Raw genomic sequence first — 24,056 nt, forward strand, 5'->3', positions numbered from 1 at the left:
TTTGCGGTTAGTAAATTACCTTTAATTAGAAGAGGAATTAAGGGGCTGTCTGGGTGGAAGACAGCGGCCAATTTGAAACATAATTTGGTATTTTAGGTATGGTGCTCCTATTTACAGATAAAACACTTTTCTCTGAAAATGCTAAGCCCGTGTATTCCGTATGTGTATTCCTTATATACTCACTGAGATCTGATTTCAACTGTTCCCTGATACAGTATGCCCATACAGTTTATACACTCTAGAACCATATTCTATCCAGTGTGTCAGGGACCCACATTGCTTGGCCACATAGCAGTAACATTGGCTGCTGGCATTATCGTTACTATTATAAGAGCAATAATTACACATGTGTTTACCAGACTCTTCAGCAGCTAGTATTACATTGTGCCTATAATATCTTACTACAGTTTTTTGTAGTGCATTTTAAACCTTTGTTCTGTGTATTGCTGGAAGCAAATAAATGATACTTTATTCTAGTTTTCACTATAGCATTGTTGTGTATTCATTGGGAAAGATAATTAAAGGCATTGTTCTAATGCTATGAATAAGGCTAGATAAAGATGGAACCAACACAATTGATCCTCCCTGCACCTGCGGCTAAGCCTGTATTTACAAAGCACTACTAGCCTGGAGTCAGAGGGGGTAGGGCTTATACGCTAATTACCCATAATTTAACATGCCAATAAGTTTTTACCATCTGCCTTTTACAAGCCATGAAATAGTATTAGTTTCACTCAATATGTTCTCTCCTTTACTGATAACAGTGGTGTTTTATAAGCTCAAAACAGTACACTCTCGACACATTACTCATTTCCGATTACATATAAAGTAGTTATCAAAAAATCCATTAATGTTAGATAACAGCAGGGGATCGTGGGACAGCAGTCCAGGAGATGACAAGGCACATGGGGGCATAAGAACAATAAAAATGGGCATTATACACAGACATTATTAATTCTAAAACCAATATACATTTTGTATAGTTCCTGTTATTAAGCAGAACAAGTGCATATGAGCCAATCTCCTGCTATTCATTTGACCATTATCCGCTATTTTAAGCTAATAGTTGAGTATTTTTGCCAATTTAACTTTTATGTCTGATTCAAGCAGAAAAAAATGATTCCAAAAACATTATGTGCAGTGATCGAAGGGGAAACATAGAAGTGGTGGGATGGAAATTTAATGGGAATGTAAGTGAATGGAATATGATAGTTTTACAATGAAGGCAGTAGGAGAAGTGGCGGTATGGTATACCACCGTATACACCCCCACTTCCAACAGTATGAGGCTAAAACAGGTCACTCTTACAGTAATCGTGTTCACATTGTTAGGTTTCATTGCTTTTATGAACGTTGTCCAAAAGTGACATTTTAAACTGCAATATATACCGTCAGCAACACAATAATCACCCACGTGCAGGGCTGCCAAGAGGAATACAGGGCCCCGGTACAGCAACTTCATGGGGCTCCCCTTATAGTTGAGCATAGTAATAAATTTTGCGCCGAAGCTGCGCGGCACGTCATGTGAGTGGGTATGGTCATACAATTAGGGCATGGCTGTGCATCATTGGGGCGTGTCTAGCAGGTGAAAAGCGCTAGTCCACCCTCCTACAGAAAAAAACCCTGCATTGTTGTGTACATCATTGGTAGAAGTGTGTATCATGCCTCATAGTAGAGGCTCAGTTAATACTTCGGCAAATTGTTGTGCTCACAATTTATAACATACCACATAGTCGTGTCCCCAGTTAATATTATACCACAGTAATGCCTCCAATTAATTTTATGCCACACATAAGTGCCATAATCACATTATGCCTCACATAAGTGCAGTATTGGACTGGGGCATGAAGGGCCCACAGAGGAGATACAGTGGTAGAAGCCCACCAGAAGAGGTGTGGCCAGCCATTAGAGAGGTGTAACCAAACCATCAGAGGGAATGTGGTAAGCCCATGAAGGACAGCTAGTACCATAGTGTAGTTCATAAAAAATGCAGTGTGTATATAAAGAGTACACAGTCTTGACCTGCCCCTTAGATTGGGCAGTCACCAAAAAACAGGATTGTCCCACTAGAATCAGAACATTTGACAGACTGTCCTGCTCTCTCCTACCTGTTCTTGTCACTTTCACCACCTGTGGCAGCTGGTGTCTTTTGTTGCGGTTTGTCTGAGTCCTGGAATGTGGGGGGCCCTATTTGGAAAAAATCGGTACATTTAGAAAATTCCGTTAAATCAATAGCACCCACGATTAATAATTAGGCCTTCCTCCAGCCCCAACATTAAAATAATAGTATTCCCATTTGATAAATAGATCTATATACCTTCAACCAACCACAACATTAAAGTAATAGTATTCTCATTTAATAATTAAACCTATTCCCCTCCCTCCAAACAGCCCCAGCAATAAATTATTAGTATTCACATTTTATAAATATACCTATTTCCCGCAACCATCACTGCCATTAAATAATTCATAGTCACATTTAATAAAGAGACCTCATTCTCCCCAAACTCACCCCCACATTCAATTAATAGCCCCCAAATTACCACACATTAAATTAATAGTCCCCACTATTAAATTGCCCTACCATCAGCCCACAAACAAAATAGCACCCATTGATTAGCCACCACCTACCTCAAACACACTACATTGCCACAAGTCCCCTGAGCCATCACACACACTACATTACCACAAGCCCCCTATGCCATCATACACACACACAATACCACAAACACTCTGTGCCATCACACACACTACATTGCCACAAGCCCCCTATGCCATAATACACACACACACACAATACTACAAACACCCTGTGCCATCACACACACTACATTGCCACAAGCCCCCTGTGCCATAATACACACACACACACTGCCATAAGCCCCCTCTGCATCACACGCACACACTACCACAAGCCCCTTGTGCCATCCCATACACATATTACCACAAGCCCTCTGTGCTATCACACACACATTACTGTGTCCCTTCATCATCACTACGCTGTGCCTCCTTTTGATTACACTGTGCCCCTTCAAAATTACACTGTGCCCCTTTATAACCATGCTGCCCCCATTTATGATCACACTGCGCCCTCCATGCTGCCTTTCCCCCTTCACCTGGTCCCCCTTCATCACACTGTGCCATGCTGCTTCCCCCCTCCCACTTCATCATTCTGTGCCATGAGGCTTCCCACCCTTCATCATTCTGTGCCATGCTGCTTCCCCCTTTATCACTCTGTGCTATGCTGCTCCCTCCCTTCATCACTGTGCCATGCTGCTCCCCCCTTCATCACTCTGTGCTATGCTGCTCCCTCCCTTCATCACTGTGCCATGCTGCTCCCCCTTCATCATTCTGCGCCATGCTGCTCCCCCCTTCATCACTCTGTGCCATCCTGCTCCTCCCCCTCTTCTTCATCACTAGGTGCCTTTCTGCTCCCCCCTTCATCACTCTGTGCCATGCTGCTTCCCCCCTTCATCAATCTGTGCCATGCTGCTTCCACCCCTTCATCACTCTGTGCCATGCTGCTTCCTCCCCTCATTACTCTGTGCCATCCTGCTCCTCCCCCTCTTCTTCATCACTAGGTGCCTTTCTGCTCCCCCCTTCATCACTCTGTGCCATGCTGCACACCCCCTTCATCACTCTGTGCCATGCTGCTTCCTCCCCTCATTACTCTGTGTTATCCTGCTCTTCCCCCTCTTCTTCATCACTAGGTGCCTTTCTGCTCCCCCCTTCATCACTCTGTGCCATGCTGCTTCCCCCCTTCATCAATCTGTGCCATGCTGCTTCCACCCCTTCATCACTCTGTGCCATGCTGCTTCCTCCCCTCATTACTCTGTGCCATCCTGCTCCTCCCCCTCTTCTTCATCACTAGGTGCCTTTCTGCTCCCCCCTTCATCACTCTGTGCCATGCTGCACACCCCCTTCATCAATCTGTGCCATGCTGCTTCCACCCCTTCATCACTCTGTGCCATGCTGCTTCCCCCCCTCATTACTCTGTGCCATCCTGCTCCTCCCCCTCTTCTTCATCACTAGGTGCCTTTCTGCTCCCCACTTCATCACTCTGTGCCATCCTGCCCCCCCTTCTTCATCACTCGGTGCCTTTCTGACACCCTTCATTAGGTCGGTGCCTTTCTGCTCCCCCTTCATCACTCTGTGCCATCCTGCCTCCCATTCTTCATCACTCAGTGCCTTTCTGCTCCCCCCATTCCTCACTCTGTGCCATCCTGCTTTCCTTCCTTTGCTTCCATTCCTTTACTTACCTTTGTATTGGCTCTTTTCTTCTCTTCTGTCTTCTTGCTGGCTCCTCTCTGCGCCGCTCCTCACTAAATGTCGGGCGTGATGTCATCACATCACGCCCGACATTCAGTGCGTATTGAGCAGGGAGGTGGAGGGGCGTTGATTCTGTAATGAGGTAAGGTTTTTATTTTATTTTTTTTCTAGCATATTCTCTGTGATTCTTTGTGAAGTTACAAAGCCAAGTGAGGCTCATGCTACATGTGTATGTGATTTAAGTGGGAAACATTAATAAGTGGTTTTGGTGAACACAAGGACTCCACAGTAATTCCTTTGTGGTGGCAGAAAAGGTGTATTCATTGGTAAGTGTCTATGGTGACTCCAGTCATGGCCAGCTGTATCAGATTGCTGTATCTGATGCAGGCTGGTTGTTCATGGCATAGAGATATAATTTATTGGAGTTGATAGAGAAAATTGCAATCATTGCCCTATTCCTGACTTAGGGCTAGATTTACTAAGCTGCGGGTTTGAAAAAGTGGGGATGTTGCCTATAGCAACCAATCAGATTCTAGCTTTCATTTATTTAGTACATTCTACAAAATGACAGCTAAAATCTGATTGGTTGCTATAGGCAACATCCCTACTTTTTCAAACCCGCAGCTTAGTAAAACTAGCTCTTAGAAGTTATTTTTTCAACTTCTAAACTCTGTGCTATAACACTGCTATAAGGCTGGTATATGAAAAGTCATGTATGTACATGATACTTGTAAGACTTTAATGGTGTAATGCAAATTATAGTTACTCATCTGTTTTAATAGAGGTAGTCAAACACTCATGATTGATAAAAAAAAATGTATTGTATTGTAGATCACAGAAGAAATAAATTCAGATTAATTTCTCATATTAGAAATAGGAGACAGGGTGTGTACTGTATTGAAAGACAATAATTTTATTGTCATATGTTGTGACTTAATGTAATCCCGTGTAGAATCCAGAGTAGCTTGTTTTTAGCCTTGATACCCTTTGTAAATGACTTACGCTTTTTACTTGAAAACAACACCCTATGACTTCATGTTATATGATATTGTTCAGGAGACGCATAGACAGAAATTGTGACTCAGTGACTGCATTAATTACTTACATGAAAACCAAGCATTAAAATGAATCACCAAGGTGATCTTACCATATTATAATATATTTTAAAATATATCAAAGATGAGATAGGGAATATACAGATGGAGTAGACTTTGCTGCAGGCAACAGTGTACAGTGGGTAAGGTTTCAAGGCATTGTACGCCCCTCATGACTTTAATTTAATATGACAGATAGCAGTATTTGCTTTGCCTGTCCGCCTCATACTTCTCTTGCAGAAGTGGAGTACGTGTATACAAGTAGAGATGGGCGGGCTCGGTTCCTCGAGAACCAAACCCACCCGAACTTTGGGTATCCGAGTACCGAGCTGAATCGTGACGTCGTCGGATCTCGGGGCTCGGTTCTCGCGATACCTGAAGATTATAAATACCCGCCTCCACAGCAATCCATCGCCATTTGACAGAGGGAGAGAGCAGGGTGTAGTCACAGGCTGATTAGAGCAGGGACAGAGAATACAATATTCTTATTCTAATTGAGTTATCAAAAATCGCTAGAGAAGAGAGGAGGATAGAGGAGTTTTTTTTTTCCACTCCCCAGTGCTTTTGGGGTGTCCCCCATAATTGTGCATAAATATTTCTGGCTGTCAAAAGTATTATCTGTCAGCAGATTTATAAAATAATTTTTAGCACTCCCAAGTGCTTTTGGGGTGTCCCCCATTCTTTTGCATTAATATTTCTGGCTGTCAAAAGTCATATTTGTCAGCAGTATCTAAAACAACTTGTAGCACTACAAGTGCTTTGGGCTCAGAATGGATTCAAAGCAGTCCACATATGAGCAGAATGAGCAACCAGGTTCTGTCACCAGTCCTGATGGTAGTGTTCCCAGTACGTCATCTGGCCAAGGCGATGTCAAACTACACAGTGTTTTGAAATCAGTCAAAAAAATACACCCCAAATTTTTTTTTACTGTGTTGAAGCGAAAATGAAGTGTAACTGAGGAAAAGTTAAGTGCCGATAAAAAAAAATTGCCAACATGCCATTCTACACACGCAGTGGCAAAGAGAGAATGAGGCCTTCGCCTTTCTCTATTAGTGGTAGATCCAAAAATGTTACCGAGCCTACAAGTGGTGCACAACTACTGTTACGCGTCAAAGCCGAGCTGCAAGAAAACAGTAAGGCATTAGAGGATAATGTTTACTCTGATTCAGAAATGACACCAATCCCTGTGGAGAGTCTATCCAACAGTGGGATGTCTAATCGTGAGCATTCTGTTAGTGTACCCATGTAATGCTTGACCAATATTGGGGTCGTAATCAGAAATGACATATCCTCAGGAGAGTCCAAGCAGGATTATCCATCTTTCAATGACATCCCTTAGTTTTTGGAACAGTTTGTCAGCTGTATGCCTCTTACTGAAGCCGCTGATACACAGAGTAGCCTACTTCTCAAAAATGTGACGTACCTGGGTACATGCTGCTGCTGTCCATGCTGGGGAAGGCGAATGACCAACCCAGTGGGCTTTCACAGTCATATAATCTTTAGTTTGCCCAGTTCCGCTTGTACACATATCTGTGGTTAAGTGTACAGTGGGTAGAATGCCATTTTGTCGCCCAATAATTAAATTTTTAGGAACTTTCCGGTACAGGAGAGAATTAACTTTTCTAGTAAAATGGTATAGTGATGACATTTGCTAACAGGGACAGAACACCTCAATTAAATGTCTTAAACCAACTGTATTAATAGTGGACATTGGACGCAGATCTAACACTAGCACAGTACCCAGGGTGTCTGTGATCCGCTTTGCGACTGGGTGACAGGTTTCATTCTTGCTTCCTCTTGCAAAGTATTGTTTAACTGGTAATTGTTGGTTCAGGGGATATTGATTATGAAGGTGTTGGGGGGGGGGGAAGATTGCAGGTGCTGGGATGTAGATGAGAGAAGGGAGGTAGATATGCTGGACTGCTTGTTGTTATTTTTTTTAACCTAAGTTTCTGATTTTCCCAACAGTTTTTCAAGAACTCGCTGAAAAATGACGAAACATGGATGAGGATCCCAGAGGGTTAAGGTCCCTACCTCTACTGAGTGTGGCTTTAAAAACGCTACAAATGGATAGACAACTCTTGCCAGGATTTGTGTAAAAATAATTCCACACTTAAGAGGTGGATTTTTGGTCTTATGCCCAGGCATGACAATGGCCTTTTTGTTATCAAGAACTGCAGCAATTTTTCTTTTCAAGTGTATAAAAATCTTATTGTGACATAGGAGGTAGTCAAAATTGAATAAAAAATGACTGGAAATTAGTGTTACTGAGGTTAATAATAATGTAGCTACAAAATAATACCTAAATTAGGTTATTTTAGCACCAATAAATGTAATTTTTTTAATAAATTGCAAAACAAAACCAAATAAAAACAAAACCAAAACCAAAACACGCAAGGGAGGTTTTGCAAAACCGAAACTAAAACCAAAACACGACGGTAATCCAGATCCAAAACCAAATACAAAACCAAAACACGGGGGTCAGTGACCCTCTCTATATACAAGTAGGACATTTATGCTTTATTGTGTAGATCTTTGAATAGATTATTTGTGAATACCTTGTGCTATTTCAGTTCTTTGCAAAAACATTCTGTGGAATGGTGAGCCATTCACAGCAATAAACCCTACTCAATCTGTTTATTTTTTTTCTGCCTTCATCATCATCATCATCAACGTTTATTTATATATCGCCAGCGCTTTTCAATTGGGAACACAGCAGTAATAAAACAATAAAATAATATAGACAAACAGAGAAATAAGGAGACCCTGCCCACAAACTTACACTCTGTGGGCTTAAAAACAATGCATCGTGTACTGCAGGGGGTGGAGTACGGAATAATAATGCTGATTATTCCAACAAGATTTACCCCGACGTCTTAACACCAAAGGGCTCCTTCCCGACGAGGCTCCAGGACGACTGATGTGCCAAGCGACTGATAGCAATCGCGATGAATGAAGAAGCAGACGCGACTTGATGAAGCGTTGCGGTTGGCAGTGACATCATCAAGTCGCGTCGGCTTGTTCATTCATCGCGATTGCTTCCAGTCGCTTGGCACATCAGCCGTCCTGGAGCTTCGGCGGGAAGCAGCCTTTAGGTGTGAAGACGTCGGGGTAAGTCTTGTCTGGGCAGTCAGCATCGATATGCGGACTACCACCGACTGCAGGAACATGGGTCATATATTGGCTCAATATTAGCAACAAAACAATGATCTGGTAGAGAAAACATTAGAAAGCCAAATATATCTAAAGCAACGTGTTCCCTGTAGGTACAATACATTTTGCTAAAAATTACTGCTCATCTCCTAGGTACTAGGCAGATAATCAGTCTATTCCTGCTACTTTTTCTTGAAATACTTTCAGCTGAGTTTAGGCTTTCTGATGGTCCTCTATTCTTTAGCGGTCCATGCTGACATCACCTCAGGGTCTGAGTTGCAAGAGAAAGATCAATACGTTGAGTTATTTTTATCACTAAAGATAAACCTTGAAAACAACAACATACTCAAATTCACTGAAATCCTCTTTTGTTGCAGTCAAGTAAACCCTAATCATAGACCGTAGGCATCTAAATCTGTGTATGGGTTATTATTTCCTAAATTTGCAAAGGAAGCGTTGTTAGTAGATTATATATATTATACATTATCATCATCATTTAGTTATATAGCGCCACTAATTCTGCAGCGCTGTACAGAGAACTCATTCACATCAGTCCCTGCCCCATTGGATCTTACAGTCTAAATTCCCTAATATAGACACACACAGACACAGACAGACAGAGAGGGAGACACTATGGTCAATTTTAATAGCAGCCAATTAACCTACCAGTATGCTTTTGGAGTGTGGGAGGAAACCGGAGTACCCGGAGGAAACCCACGCAAACACAGGGAGAACATACAAACTCCACACAGAGAAGGCCATGGTCGGGTATCGAACCCATGACCCCAGTGTGAGGCAGAAGTGCTAGCCATTAGGCCACTGTGCCGCCCAATATATATATATATATATATATATATATATATATATATATATATATATATATATATAAAATGTATAAACTCCTGCAAAATATCTGTATAATCAGAGGGCCATGAATCACTCAGGGGAGCAAAGCATAAAAAAGGAGTAACTTTGGACCTGGGCAAAGCCATGTTGCATTTGAAGGAGAGATAAATGTAAATGTGAGGACAGATATATAGTTGGGGGAGAGCATGTCCTACATCAACTTTAAGTTTCAGTGTAAAAATAAAGCTATCAAGTATTTGTGTGCTACACGAAAAAAACAGCCAGTATTTAACTTATGTGCAAAATAATAAATTACTTTGCACCCCTTGCATTGTAACATGGTTTGTCCAGGAGCAAACTTACTTCTTTATTTTGTTTTGCTGTCCTTAATGACTCAGGCCCAGAGGCTTTTAATGATACTGCTTATATGACATGTGCGCTAGAATTACTTTACTGAAAGGGTAGTAAATAGATGGAGTATTCTTCCACCAGAGGTAGTAGATGCAAAACAATAGGGAATTTTAAACATGCTTGTGATAGACATCTGGGGGTAAATGCATCAAGGTGCGATTTTGCAAATCCAGCGATTTTCTCGGTAGAGTTGAAACTCACCGATGTATGGACCTGAGATTTCATGTAAAATCGCCAGAGATGTGTTTCTGTCAAAATCGCTATTTCCAAAATAAAGATCAAAGCCCCGACTGTTTGCCTCTAGCTATACAAGACTCAAATGTATGAAGCTGCGATTAAGCAAACTCTCCTGAGTTTGCTTTAAAACACGCCAGATACAACACGCTGCGTTCAAGCAGCGTGTTCAGTAAAGACATCACTTTTGCACTGCCCTGCCATAGAGCCAGAGGTGCCAGCAGCTGTCAAAACTGATAAAAATAAATAAAAGTAAAAAAAATTCACCATTAACCCTAGTGCTGCCAGCCTACTGCTGGTTACGTGAAAATTGGCTGTAAACCAGGTCCCAAATAAATTTGTATCCAATAGTCCGGCTTGAACAAATCCAAAATAAATTTGTAATTCCCAAAGTCCAGCTTGAAATGTCCAAAAAAAATTTGTATCCAAAAGTCCTGCTTGAAATGTCTTCTCTTTTTCTTGGTCAAAAAGCCCCCTTTGCTTGAAGTCCCCTTGTTGCTTGAAGTCCCCTTGTTGCTTGAAGTCTTCTTCTTTTCAGCCAGGAAGAGAAGCCATGGAAACACCTTACCGCTGTATAATGTAAGGCTTCCGAAAAGACATTATACAGCGGTAAGGTGTTTTTATGGCCCCCTTAATAGCCTCAATTGTACTGTCGACCTTACAAGCAACGTCAAGGTCACTATCGCTGTGTGTGCTTGCCGGAATTATTGTATATCGCTATTTCAAAATGTCTAATTTAATCAGAGCCGGAAATCAGGTGAGTCGTGATTACCCTATTGCTCTAGTGTCAGAATTTCAGCCATCAGTATCATGTACCCAGGGCCACCGAGAGGGGGGAAGCGGGTACAAATTACCCAGGCCCCCACAGACTCATTGTTTTATATTTTTTATTAATTAATATTTTTTGTGCCGGGGGGGGCGTGTCTGGGGTGGCTCCGCCCCCTTCATTGGTGGGGGGGACTGGGTATTTACAAAGAAAAAAAGAAAGCAAATACTCACGTGATCGCAGCTCCAGCGTCCCTCTTCCTTCCTCTCTGCTCCGACATTCAGTGAGGAGCGGTGCAGAGAGGATCAAGACAGAAGAAAGATGACAGAAGAGAGAAGAGAAGAGATGAGAAGGAATGAAAGAAGCTAATAAAAGGTAAGTAAAGGAACGGAGAGGCAAGGAGAGGAAAACAGCACTGAGTGATGAAGAAGGGGGAGAGAGAGAGAAAGGCACAGTGATGGAGAGAGAGAGGCACAGTGATGGAGAGAGAGAGGGGCACAGAGATGGAGGGGGAGACAGAGACACAGTGATGGAGAGAGAGAAAGGCACAGTGATGGAGGGGGAGAGAGAGAGAGAGGCACAGTGATGGAGCGAGAGAGGCACAGTGATGGAGGGGGAGAGAGAGAGAAAGTGAGAAAGGCACAGTGATGGAGAGAGAGAGGCACAGTGATGGAGGGGAGAGAGAGAGAAAGTGAGAGAGGCACAGTGATGGAGAGAGAGAGGCACAGTGATGGAGGGGGAGAGAGAGAGGCACAGTGATGGAGAGAGAGAGGCACAGTGATGGAGGGGGAGAGAGAGAGGCACAGTGATGGAGGGGGAGAGAGAGAGAGGCACAGCGATGGAGCGAGAGAGGCACAGTGATGAAGGGGGGGGAGAGAGAGAGGCACAGTGATGGAGAGAGAGAGGCACAGTGATGGAGGGGGAGAGAGAGAGAGGCACAGTGATGGAGAGAGAGAGGGACAGTGATGGAGGGGGAGAGAGAGAGGCACAGTGATGGAGGGAGAGAGAGAGAGAGGCACAGTGATGGAGTTAGAGAGGCACAGTGATGGAGAGAGAGAGAGAGAGACACAGTGATGGAGGGGGAGAGAGAGAGAGGCACAGTGATGGAGTGAGAGAGGCACAGTGATGGAGGGGGAGAGAGAGAGAAAGTGAGAGAGGCACAGTGATGGAGAGAGAGAGGCACAGTGATGGAGGGGGAGAGAGAGAGAGGCACAGTGATGGAGAGAGAGGCACAGTGATGGAGGGGGAGAGAGAGAGGCACAGTGATGGAGGGAGAGAGAGAGAGAGAGAGAGAGAGAGGCACAGTGATGGAGTTAGAGAGGCACAGTGATGGAGAGAGAGAGAGACACACACAGTGATGGAGGGGGAGAGAGAGAGAGAGGCACAGTGATAGAGGTCAGAGAGATAGAGAAAGAAAGGCACAGTGATTAAGAAGAGGGGGAGGGGAGCATCATGGCACAGTGATGAAGGAGAGGTGGGGGGAGCAGCATGGCACAGTGATGAAGGAGAGGGGGGAGAGAAAGGCACAGTGATGAAGAAGAGGGGGAGGGGAGCATCATGGCACAGTGATGAAGAAGAGGTGGGGGGCAGCATGGCACAGTGATGAAGGAGTGGGGGGGGAGAATGGAACAGAGTGATGAAGGGGGGTCAGGTGAAGGGGAGAAAAGCATCATGGAGGGTGCAGTGTGATCATAAGGGGGCACAACGTGGTGATGATGAAGGGGCACAGTAATGTGTGTGATGGCACAGGGGGCTTGTGTTAATGTGTGTGTGTGATGGCATAGGGGTCTTGTGGTAGTGTGTGAGGGCACAGGGGTCTTGTGGTAGTGTGTGATGGCACAGGGGGCTTGTGGTAGTGTGTGATGGCACAGGGGTCTTGTGGTAGTGTGTGAGGGCACAGGGGTCTTGTGGTAGTGTGTGATGGCACAGGGGGCTTGTGGTAGTGTGTGATGGCACAGGGGGCTTGTGGTAGTGTGTGATGGCACAGGGGGCTTGTGGTAGTGTGTGTGATGGCACAGGGGGCTTGTGGTAGTGTGTGTGATGGCACAGGGGGCTTGTAGTAGTGTGTGTTTGCACAGGGGGCTTGTGGTAGTGTGTGTGTGTGTGTGTGTGTGTGTGTGTGTGTGATGGCACATGTCTCTTTAATAAATGTGACCATGAATTATTTAATGGCAGTGATGGTTTCGGGAAATAGGTATATCTATGAAATGTAAATAATAATTTATTGCTGGGGCTGTTTGGAGGGAGGTAAATATTATATATATTATATATTATATATTATTAAATGGGAATACTATTATTTTAATGTTGGGGCTGGAGGAAGGCCTAATTATTATTTGTGGGTGCTATTGATTTAACAATGTGGCTGGTTGGAATTTTTAAAATGTACACATTTTTTTTTCCAAATAGGGCCCCCAACATTCCAGGACCCAGACAAGCCACAACTAAAGAAAGCAACAGCCACAGGTGGTGAAAATGACAAGAACAGGTAGGAGAGAGCAGAAAAGTCTGTGAAATGTTGTGATTCTAGTGGGACAATCCCAATTTTTGGTGAGTGTTCTGCCCAATGTAAGGGGCAGGCCACCAAGACTGTGAACTTTTTATGTACACACTGCATTTATTCCATACAACACTATGGTGCTATATGTCCTAAAAGTCAGGAGTGCTGGGACATATGTCACGCTCTGGCGAGCGGGCACTGCACCCTTGTGGCAATGGTATACACAACAATGGTTGTGCAGGTTTTATTTCTGTAGTAGGGTGACGTAGCACTTTTCACCTGCTAGTCACGCCCCCTTTTTATGCATAGCCACGCCCCCAATTGTATGAACACACCCAGCATAACTTTTGCAGCGACACAATTTTTTTTTACATGCTCAACTATAGGGGGGGCATGAAGTTGCGGTACTGGGACCCTGAAATGCTCTTGGCAGCCCTGCATGTACCTCTCCCATATTGCCATAACTACTGATCTCATCAAATTCTGCCTATGAACAGCCGGGCATTTCCCTATTAGTTCAGTAGGTGCATGTGTGCATTTGTGTGTCTAACATAGTTGTTACATATTCTTTTTAATACGCAATAGCAATAATATATACATAAAATACAGTAGATATATTTACAGCACTGTTTTTTCCTTTAGTGATTTCTGTTTGACTGAACAGTGAATGATGAATGTAAACTAGTGTACATAGTATATCCATGCTAGATGTTCTTATATTGATCTTAAAACCAACTGGGAGATAGCACTGGCTAATGACCCAAAAAGTCATTAAACAATTGCTAAGAGTCAATAAAATAGTTTTACTTAATAATTGTTTTTCAAGAGGCTCTACACTCTGGGAGCTACATGTCCTTATAGATGAGATCAATAACTATGGTGTTTAGGGTAAGTCTTATAGTAGCAGAAATAAAACCAAGTATGTAACATTTCTTACATCATGAAAAAATTGTGTCGTTAATAGATAATTAAAGATACCACACTTCAGGCTTTATTGGTGTTTCTGGTTAAAATAGAAACAGGCAGATATCTGGGTCATCGTGGATGCTTGAAGGACTAGCTCTGTCGCTATTTACCCTCTTGCGACAGTAAGATCCCAACGTGTGCAAAGGGAAATCACTGACAAAATAAGCAGTGGGTGCCCCAATATATCACAAAGCACAGCTCAGTGGCGCACGCAGGGGGGGTTTCTGAGTCTCCAGAAACCCTCCCCCTGCGCTAACTAAGTGGCTGCTATAGCTGCACTGTCCTATACAGCAGCCGCGGCGCTGTCAAAGAAGCGTCCGCGGCGGTGCTGTAGTGTATACAGCACCGCCGTGGACGCTTCTTAGACAGCGCCACGGCTGCTGTATAGGACAGCGCTGAAAAAACGGAGCTCCTGCGCATGCGCAGCAGCTCTCGCGGAGTTTGGTTTTTTTTGGGGTCGGGGGGGAAACCCTTTCGCCCCTGCAGCTGTTTAGTAGACTATTCTGCACCTCTCTCTCTCTGTCATTCACATTACAACCTTTCCTTGGTCCCTGTCCCATAGGACACAGCCCTCTGGGATCCTCCCCTCCCCCCAAAACATCCTCTCTCTCCTGGCAACCTCTCATGGTCCACTGACACCATACCCCTTCCCTTTATATCCCATCCCATGTGATCCTCTTCTTTCTCCCCTAAAACTATATAAAACTATATAATATAGAAGTTAGAGCAGTTAAACAGTTGAAGGAAATGTTACTTTTATGAAAGAATGAGGATATTGGGCACTCTGCCAATTGGTGAAATGAAGCCTTTAAGGACATAAAGTCTTGTAAAAATATTTACCCCGGGTCCTAATTTACCAGTGGAGGTATGTAACTGACTTTAGAACCATTGATATGATAAACTAAAAACTCTGACAGCTTGTTATCGAGTGTACTGAAGTCTGGACATTCTGGGCCTGATTCAGAGTGAAACACAAGTGTACACGTAACTGGAGAAAGGAAAAGCTGCACGCAAGTATAAGTACGCCGTATACAGAGATAAGATGGGTCCAGGTTTGAATAAGTAGCAGATGAGTCCGATTGACAACAGACCGAACCCTCAGACACTTATGTCCAACTTACGAACATGTACAATTTTTTTTTATTTTATATGCTACGAACGCATTTGCTATAAAGCACCATTTAAGCTTGAATAACCCAGCTAATACAGCAGGAACAACGGCCCGATACGCATACAATAAAAAAAAAATATTTTAATCTTTGCTACAACATTCTTGCCAAATACTAATCTACTAAAGTCTCAATAAGCGTCTGCGAATCATCTGCAATGTTAATAGTCATGATCCTCTATTTACATTCGCCCCTGAGCACCCACAAATAAAATCACTTTTTCAGTCATATCTATGACTACTTCCAAGTCTAAATGCGCAATTGTTGCAAATGTTAGATCACCCCTTTAATCCTCTGTCATACCTCTTCAAGCATAAGGAGTTGTGAGTGGCAAAAAGTTGGAGGTATGAATAGCCAAAGTAGCGTACATTCACTTTCTAAGCATGCTCAGTTGAAAAAACAAAACATCAAAGATACGCTACGCCAAACATCATCACCAGTTATTTATATAGCGCCCCTAATTCTGCAGCGCTGTACTGAAAACTCATTCACATTGGTCCCTGCCCCATTGGAGCTTACGGTCTAAATTCCCTAACACACAACAGACAGAGAGATAGAGACTATTGTCAATTTCATAGAAGCCAATTAACCTACCAGTATGTTTTTGGAGTGTGGGAGGAAACCGGAGCACGCAAACACGATACAAAATACAAACTCCACACAGATAAGGCCATGGTCGCTAATCGAACTCATGACCCCTTTGCTGTGAGGCAGAAGTGCTAACCACTAAGCCACTGTGCTGCCCAGACTCCAGGAACGCTGTCACACGCCGGTCCTATAGTCAGGTCCCGGCTCTGTGATTTTCCCTTTTAGAACCATGATTCTGCTTGCTTCTCTTTCAGAGACACTACTTTCACAGGTGCTCCTAGCTACTGTGATTTGGACCACTCCCTAAACCTCATTGGTCCTGGAGCACTATATGAACCTCCCAAGGGTATGGGCTCATTGCCTGATCTTTGTGTTACTCAGTCTACCTTGGTCTAGGTTAAATCTGCTGCTGCTGCTGCTGCTGCTGCTGCTGCTGCTGTTGTTGCTGCTGCTGCTGCTGTTGCTGTTGCTGCTGCTGCTGCTGCTGCTGCTGCTGCTGCTGCTGCTGCTACCTGTGTGCTGGACTTCTAGATCTACAAACCACCATACCTGGTACTTGTAGTTCCACGCTGCTTACTGAATCTCCTACTGCTGTTACCTGTGTGCTGGACTTCTACATCTACAAACCACCATACCTGGTACTTGTAGTTCCACACTGCTTACTGAATCTCCTACGGCTGTTACCTGTGTGCTGGACTTCTAGATCTACAACCATCATACCTGGTACTTGTAGTTCCACGCTGCTTACTGAATCTCCTACTGCTGTTACCTGTGTGCTGGACTTCTACATCTACAACCACCATACCTGGTACTTGTATTTCCACACTGCTTACTGAAATCTCCTACGGCTGTTACCTATGTGCTGGACTTCTACATCTACAAACCACCATACCTGGTACTTGTAGTTCCACACTGCTTACTGAAATCTCCTACGGCTGTTACCTGTGTGCTGGACTTCTACATCTACAAACCACCATACCTGGTACTTGTAGTTCCACACTGCTTACTGAATCTCCTACGGCTGTTACCTGTGTGCTGGACTTCTACATCTACAACCACCATACCTGATACTTGTAGTTCCACACTGCTTACTGAAATCTCCTACTGCTGTTACCTGTGTACTGGACTTCTACATCTACAATCACCATACCTGGTACTTGTAGTTTCACACTGCTTACTGAATCTCCTACGGCTGTTACCTGTGTGCTGGACTTCTACATTTACAACCACCATACCTGGTACTTGTAGTTCCACACTGCTTACTGAATCTTCTACAGCTGTTACCTGTGTGCTGGACTTCTACATCTACAACCATCATACCTGGTACTTGTAGTTCCACACTGCTTACTGAATCTCCTACTGCTGTTACCTGTGTGCTGGACTTCTACATCTACAAACCACCATACCTGGTACTTGTAGTTCCACACTGCTTACTTAATCTGCTACTGTTGTTACCTGTGTGCTGGACTTCTACATCTACAACCACCATACCTGGTACTTGTAGTTCCACACTGCTTACTGAATCTCCTACTGCTGTTACCTGTGTGCTGGACTTCTACATCTACAACCACCATACCTGGTACTTGTAGTTCCACACTGCTTACTGAATCTCCTACTGCTGTTACCTGTGTGCTGGACTTCTACATCTGCACACTGAACTGTCTCGTGAGTTGCCTATTACATCTGCACTCTTATTGATTGGCTCAACTACCTCTCTGCTCGGCTGCCTGTATTCTTTACTGAACTTCAATCAAGTTACTTTGTCATCTGTGGTTCTATGTTTGGCACGGCTATTATTATTACTCTGCTAATTATTAGTTGCTGGACTGTTATCAAGAATATATTGCCAAGCTAGTAGCCAGTTCAGTTGTTCATGTTATGTGCGTTCAATCTTCATGCCGTTGCTATTGGTTACCAACTGAACTTCTTTTGTGATTTCATTGTATGTTGTGAACTGCCGTGTACTCAGCTTGCTGAGTTCTACATATCTTATACTGTTGCTGTTATACCATATATCAATATATTATATTGCAACGCTACTAACATCTTCTGTGTTTTGTTCAACCTCCACCTGCTATAACATCTAAGTAGTGGAAAAAGGGATTCATAAAATACCCTGAGCCGTGACAAACGCTTGCCAATTGCAAATTATTATTGTGATTTTTAAGTTTTCAGTGAGCAACACAAATATGCCAAATACAAGCTGCACCGATCGACATGTATTGTGAATAGTAAGATCATTTTACCTTTTGTGATGTATTGTAAATAGTACATTGTATTAAATTTGATAAGTATAGATCAACTGAATATATGTGACTAATATTGTTATGTAAAACACATCCCATTGACATGTAGAGATGAATGCACTAATTAAGTCCTGCAGGCACGCTGATATTGAAAAGTGGCTTAGGAGCTGCTAATTGGTATTGGAGAAAATCTTGAGTATTTAAATATTTACTATGGAATGTATTTGATTCATACTAAAGCACTTGTAATTAGAATCATTTTAATTCAATTGGTCTGATTTAGTGTCTAATTTAAATTTGAATTTAACACATTTATGTACAGATCATGGCAATGGAAGTGTTAATCAATTAACTATGTAAACTATATAAATGTCCTTGCAATTTTTAAGCTTTACACCTGGTGAACATGTAAAGATGAAACGCGTAGGTAAGTTCTTGTATCGCTGTTTCCTTCGACCTCCTCTCTACATATTTCAGTCAGCTTGGTTCGCACAGAGCTCCAGTGGCTCACTAATCGAAAAGAGGAATCCAATTGCTCCATTGATCAGTTTTTACATTTGTTTAATGCCTTTTATTCTTGAGATGTAAGTTTTTAACTTATTTATTTTTAAAAGAACCATGTAATATTGCCATATGAGGTGGCATGTTTTCTGTTATTCATAGGTGATGCAAGACCATGTTCAATTGGGATCCCCATGAACTTTATTTGAGTGATGGAAGAATGCCCACCGATATTTCAGCGTACATTTTAAAGTCACAGTTCCACTGAATTAATTTAAATAGAGTAAATATATATATTTATATACACATCTTTGAGAATAATTTCTGGTATTGAAACAACCATACCGTATTGCATTTTCCTTGTGCTTGTTTGATGGATTGAGGTGTTGTGGCTAGATTCTGATCCTGGAAGTAGCTGCTCAGTAACGTTCTGGAGACTGGATTTGTGTCCAGTGGCAAGGAGGAGAGCAGGCCATTGAATGTTAGTGAACATAAGAATGGTCAAGGGCAGCCGGGTTTGGTTCACTGAGAAGCAAATAAGGCAAAGGGTTCAGACAGAAGTGTAGTTGAGGACAATCCAAGGTCAGTACACAAATAATGGATAACTGGAGGCAGGAAGCAGCAACAGCAGCAGTCACTAGATTACTGGTAGGAGCACAATAATTTGGCAAGGAAGACAGGAACAGACAAGGCTTATATGGGAAGTCAGAGGGAGGAGCTAGAACATCAGGAGAACAGTCAAACTGAGCTAGAACACTGAGTACAAGGTCGGGAGCTGTATAGCACCCAAAATAGCTCAGTCAGCAGGGCAGCAGTCCAAAGAGGCAAAAACTCTTGATAAACATTCTGATTGGACTGGTTATCTTTAAAACTAAACTACCTAAACTAAAAACCTTCCTTGCTATATATATATATGTCATTTTACAAATATATAATTATTTACATGTATAACTGTCTTGTACTCTTTGAGCACACCTATGATGTATTAAGGCTAGTTATATAGGTATTAACCTGAGGTGTTTTTATATTTACATGGGGGATGCTTTATATGTTAAGTAAACTTTTTTGAAGATTAAAAAAAGTTTACTTTTGAGGTATAATGAAATCTATATCTTTATGAATGTAGTGTCATATTGATCTATAGGTATATGGAGATGTTTATTTATATATGTTATATCTCTTTTTTTTCTCCCGTTGGGGTTCTTTTTATATATGGAGACTTTTTGTCTGAGTTTGCGATTTATTTGTTTATTGGTAATATTTTTCATAATATGTCTTAGACTCCTACTGGGACATCATGCTAGGATATTTGGGGCTTTAGATATATCCCCTTTGGCTTTATTTACAATAATAATATATATAGATATCTCCTTTATACATTTTATATGTGTTGATATAAAGTTGTAATATTGTCCTTTGAAAAATGGCGTCATCCACTGGTCCATAATAATATGGATATATACGCTGAGAATGTTTAATATATGTATTAGTCTATTTTTATAGAATTACTAACTCCTTTGATATAGTGTAGGTAATTCTTTTTATACGATTAACCCCTATTTTCCTTTTTATATGATAATATATAATAATACATGTTCTGTATTTCCGGAAGTGACGTAGCGGCACTAGCCGGAAGTAACGCTGGGTTCTTCCGTTAGGACGCCGAGAATTACGAAGAATGCTCTATACGGGTGCTTTTTGTAATCAAGTCTGATTGTACTGAGAAACTGGTTTTCAGGGACTATATAAACCGGATATGCTGACCGGATGAATCTACTACGTATCCCTGATCTCTTGATAAAGTCGGATGACGAAACGCGTTGAGGGGGATAAGGCTTTCCTGTGTTTCTCTCTGTACTACCATATAATACCCTGGCCAGGTGGACTTGTGGAATCCACAGTTGTCATCGAGGAATTCACAGATAAGCCTCATTATGTCTTTTATTCTGTACGGGCATATTTTTAACTTTTGCTATTAAACTCTTTACTATGGAGATTACTGTGGATGAGTTTATTATAGTCCCTAATACTAGCCTTATTAAGGCTTACTGCACTATAATAGTTCTTTCTCTGAGCTTTCAGTTTCAAATCGCCAGAGGCTATAAAGACTATACATGAGAGGACTCATATCATACAGACATCTGGGGAATGATAACTTCAGATACGCTGTCTATTATTTGAATTTTGGTACGAGGCTATTTCACTTGTACTTTCACTTGGAGATTTTTTTCTCTTATAATACACTATGTGTGGCGCTTCTATTTTCTTGTCTTTTATATATATATAAATTTATTTGCGCTACTCATTTCAAACAGTTACGTTGGATTTGTGATGTAGCAGAGTGCAGCAGAGGGGACCATAGAGGACGCAGCAATCTGACCAAACATTGCAGCAGCTTCAGGACAGTTAAGTACTTTTTAAATTTATACTCTATCATTCTACTATGGAGTGTATAATACAAACATTTGCAGATAATATAGGGGTTATATTTGAAAATTAGGACATCAATTGTATACAAAGTCCCATTGCAGCCTCCCATGATGTGTGTCTGTGCACAAATCCGGGTATTATGGCAAGTGAAACATCGCTTGTGCGTTTATGAGGTGTAAACAAAAATCAGCGATGTGTTGTAACTTCCTGTGGAGCCTCATTACATTAAGCTCCGATAGGACTTTACACACAAATGAATACACCTTAGGATTTATTTCATGCATTTAACCCTAAGGGAAAAAATGGAATCAACTGACAGAAAATAGGGTGTGACTTTAACATTTCGCTTATCTGTTTTAATCAGTATGAAGACATAGTGAAAAGGTAGAAATGCGCTATTGGAAAAGTAGTAGGCCAATAGTTTGAGCACCAAAGGCTGCACATGCCTCTGTGTAGGACATAGAACTATGTACATCATCATCATCATCGTCATCATCGTCACGAACACGCTCCCAGCTGTCGGGATTTTGGAGTGTTTGCTGTATGAGGTCACACACGATTTCAGCCCGCAGTCTCTCTCACCTATCACACAGGTTCTAGACCTACGGAATCGCCCCCAAACACAGCGCTCTCACACCCCCAGACACTTCAAGGTACAGCCACCACCTATTGGGTACGGGCAATAGGACCCCAATATACTGTCCCACACTGGCACACAGGCTTCTAGTTCCACAAACTAGCAAGACTCACACCAGCACACACAGGGTTAACTCTTCACACCTCCAGACTGTTACACAAATGTACATACAAGCACACCCAGCTTGTTAATCAAATGTATCAACAAATCACACACTGGCATTCCAATGGTTAACCTGGTCGAGCGATCTCTTCTAAAAAGGCTATGGATTCTTTGGAGTATCAAGGACGCAACTTATTACATTTTAGATTTAATATACAAAAGGTACAGGGCATACAGATAACAAAAATAATGAATAAAGATTTGACATACAAATAAAAAATTGCAAGCAGTTATAAAACAAATGGGATGAAAGTACAGAGCATTACTTACAAATAATAATCTGTATGCCTGGGGAAGGCAGGAAAGATGGACAGTCCTTCAATTAGATTGATTCCCCAAGAAGCTGACAGTTTTTCCCCTCAGAACACAGATTTTTAAGCAAACTCAAATGGGACGGCATTCACAGGGGCAGTGTGAATGCTAATGTGGGGGCGGAAATGTCCCCTGGGTGTTACCTCAGGTTTGGTCTAACTATTCCTAAGTTTCGACCTGCTGGTAATTCTTTACAGATGTATCTCAGAGAAATAACACCCCTCTCAATAAACCGGTCATATTCTCCCGCACATTTAAATACCAAACATAATGGAATTACAACAATATCCAATCTCATCCTGAAATACCTGTGCCTATGGCTGTTCCCTGTGTAGTTGGTATCTATCTTTCAAAACCCTTGTGTGGTTTTTGCCCCTCAGTACGGGGTGGCATCCAGATTTCCCAAAATATGAAAAATGAATTAATTTCCTTTCAAGTTCACATTTCTATATACCGGCATTTGGACCATAGAGGTTTTATACAAGAGTCTCCAAGATCCTCGCCTAGGCGTCTGGCTCTCCAATTTACACCTAAGGGTTAGTTTGTGTTTATAACCCTATTGAGAGGAAGTCAATTAGCTAGGGAAATACAAGATCAAATACAATGGATGTCTGTGATCTGCATATCTTAAGCTGGTCTCTGCACAAAGGGTTTACCTAATTCAATTACCTCCTCCTGGGCTCAGTTGGTCACACATTTATCTGAATTGAAGATCAGGTTAATTTAGGTATTCATGCAAAGATTTATTTTGGGTCCTGACATCCAATATTCTATTTCAGCATATCAGATTTATGCTCTCATCCTGACAATCATCATTTATTTATATAGCGCCAACATATTTCGTAGCGCTTTACAATTGGGGACAAACACAGTAAACTAATAAACAAACTGGGTAAAACAGACAAAGAGGTGAGAAGGCCCCGCTCGCAAGCTTACAATCTATGAGACAATGGTACAGGTGCTGCTACACCTGTACAGCAGGCACACCCCCTGCAGCATGCTCGCTGATCATTCAAAGTGTTGGTGTGCGTACAACTTGCAGATTTCAAAATTACAATGCTGGGAAATATGAAATATTCTTGTCCTTATCAGGAGAAAGCAGCTGCACACATTCAGGATCATTAATACAAGTAAATTTTCAAATTTGGAGCTGCGTTACAGACCATTCCTAATTTCTAAAGGTGTACCCTTACATTTCAGAGGTTTGTCACAATTACCACTAGGTGTCTGTATTAATCAGGGCTAGTGATACAGATCCACAATTTTAGCTTTGCACCAATTAGCACATTCTGCAGTCAAAGACCAGCATTTCTGTTACTGTTGTAATCACAAGAGGGTGCTGTATCGCTGTATCGTGCTGGCATCTTACTGTCAGGATCGGCTGATTAGATGTCATTTTCAAAGTCTGTTTTGTAAGAGAGGTTTAAAGAAAAACACAAGTGCAAAAACCTACTGGACTGAGCAGCTTATTAGTAGTCTTTGCTGTTACCCTGTAGATGATCAATGCAGAACATAAATCCTGCTTGTTAGCAGGCACCTCTTACATCTGTCTGTGAAGTGCCATGAAGGCACCATGATTTACCAACTCACTCTCAGTGTTGTGTTTTATTAACTCTAATCTCAAGACATCTTGCTCATGTTAAGTGGCAGGACCCTACTTCTGTATAATAGGGAGAAACATGATACATGTGCAGCATAATCTAATCAAATGCTGATTAAGGGAACAGAGAACCTACACTCAATATTTTATCACAATAATATATATATATATAT

The sequence above is a fragment of the Mixophyes fleayi genome, chromosome 3 (assembly GCF_038048845.1).
Source record: "Mixophyes fleayi isolate aMixFle1 chromosome 3, aMixFle1.hap1, whole genome shotgun sequence".
NCBI classification, from domain to species: domain Eukaryota; kingdom Metazoa; phylum Chordata; class Amphibia; order Anura; family Limnodynastidae; genus Mixophyes; species Mixophyes fleayi.